At 39.6% G+C, this 2,235-nt stretch overlaps 1 pseudogene; it reads left to right on the plus strand.

Annotated features, from left to right (window-relative positions):
- Positions 1 to 942: 942 nt before the first annotated feature.
- Positions 943 to 1,772, plus strand: LOC112654879 (60S ribosomal protein L6-like; annotated as a pseudogene).
- The last annotated feature ends 463 nt before the right edge of the window (positions 1,773 to 2,235 follow it).

Here is a 2,235-nt window from a genome sequence, read left to right on the forward strand (position 1 = left end):
CTGAAGCTGGAGACTTGTCCTGATCGCCAACCCCCGAATAGCTCTTGCCAGTCCCTACTCCAATACCACATTTCTGATCCTTAAAACTACCAGCCGAGTAGAGCTAGGTACATGTAGTGATTGGTAATAATGAATTCAAGCTCTCCAAGTGAGTAAGTGAGTGAGTGAGAGAGTGAGTGAGTGAGTGAGTAAGGGAAAACAAAACATGAAAGAAAACATTTGGTAAAGTTGTCAGTGATTCTTGACCCAAAACTAAGTCTTTTCTAGATCACAAGAGAACAAGTCAGCTTTCATCATTTTGATCCTGCATGCAAAAAACAGAAATGAAATATTTGCAGTGATGTGAGCTGGCTTTGAAATCAGCAAACCTTGGCTCACACCATTCACCAAATTGGCACATTCGTTGGAAATGATGTTCAAAGCAGCTTACAGTAGGAATGGGAAAAGCAGCTCTTGCTTCTCTGCAAAAAAAAATATACAACAGAATTTCCTTTGGAATTCACATTCAAGCTTGACTTCCTAAGCATATAAATGTGCAGAAAGATGAAGGTATCCTATATTCAAATTTAATTAAATTAATTTATTTTTAGGCAACTAAGCTGCCTGTAACAGCAGGTGCTGATTATCTAATGAGAAGTGTACTTACCTCACATTTTACAATAGCTCATGGAGTGCCCAATTTCACTATGAAGTACTTCTGTGTAGAGATTCAAAAACAATTAAATCCATGTATTTCACAGTTTGGGGGTGGTTTACTAATAAGATGCCGATAGAGTACATATAGATCCACGTGCAAAAATGAGGTTGGTTTTTGGTGCAGGGGCTTCCCCCTACAGCCTTTTCCTCTCTCCAGTTGTCATTAGTCTAGATCTTGCATAGACTCTTATAGTGCTGACCAGTCAAAAAAACATGGCCTCAAGCTCTTTTCCATCCTCAAGCGAGATGGTAGGTGAAAAAACTGAGATAGTAGATTTTAATGAGAAGAAACCTAAAGACAGGAAAGCTTATGCTGGTAGCAGGGTCTCGAAGGATAACTAAAGGCTAAAAATGCAGAAGATGAAGCCCCATGGCAGCCAAAACCCTGTCCTAGTCAGAGGAGGGAGGCAGATTTTCTGGATTGGCTCTGTATTCCAGGAAGGCCATGTACAAGGGGAAATATTCAGCAGCCAAATCCAGAGTTGAAAAGCCAAAGGAGAAGTTTCTTGCTCCTGTCAGGGAACTAGTTGATGGTTACAAGAATGGTGGTATCCAAGTGGTTAAACTTTGCAAAACGCCTGGGTATATTATCCTACTGAAGATGTGCCTCGAAAGCTGTTGAGCCACAGCAAAAAATCTCAGTCAGCATGTGAGCAAACTCTGAGCTAGCATCACTCCTGGCACCATTTTGGTCATCCTCACCCGAAGAGTCAAGAGGGTGGTTTTCCTCAAGCCACTGAGGAGTGGCTTGCTGCTTGTAACCTGACCTCTGGCCCTCAATTGAGTTCTGTAGAGAACACACCAGAAATTTGTGAATGCCACTTCCAGCAAAATTGGTGTCAGCAGTGTGAAAATCCCAGGGCATCTCACTGATGCTTGCTTCAAGAAGCTGCACAAGCCCAGATGCCAGGAAGGTGAGGTCTCTGACACAGGGAAAGAGAAATAGGAGATTACAGAACAGCGCAAAGTTAATCAAATTCTGCGACAAATTAAAACTGTTCCTCAGCTTCAAGATTACCTCTGCTCTTCTGTTTTCTCTTACAAATGGAGTTTATCCTCACAACTTGATGTTCTAAATAACTGATCCATTTAAAAAGAATCATGACCTCAAAAAAAAAAAAAAAAAAGAAAAGAAAAACATTTGGGCAGTAGAACAGTAAAATTCTGGGATGCTCCTTCTATATTCATTCTCAAAAAAAATATACATTTAAGGATGAGAATTTTAAGTTAATACTATGGGGACAAACCTCGAGGGAAAAAATAGAGGCAGTTCACTACAGGACCATATTCCGCGTGTACCTAGTGTTCAGTGTCGGAAAGGGAATGTCATATCTATACTTTATTTTAGTCTTTAACCTGCAATTAACAGAACAATGAAGTAGCACAGAAACTCTGCTTGCAGAACACATTTGTCATGTTTAAAACTGTTATATAATTTCATAATTTGATGCATTTCTCTTGGGATCCTACAAAAAAATGTCATTTAACAGATCATCTCTTACATAATATTTATTGTCCCTAAATTCGTTGGTAAATAAT

This window comes from Canis lupus, chromosome 15 (assembly GCF_003254725.2).
Source record: "Canis lupus dingo isolate Sandy chromosome 15, ASM325472v2, whole genome shotgun sequence".
Lineage (NCBI taxonomy): Eukaryota > Metazoa > Chordata > Mammalia > Carnivora > Canidae > Canis > Canis lupus.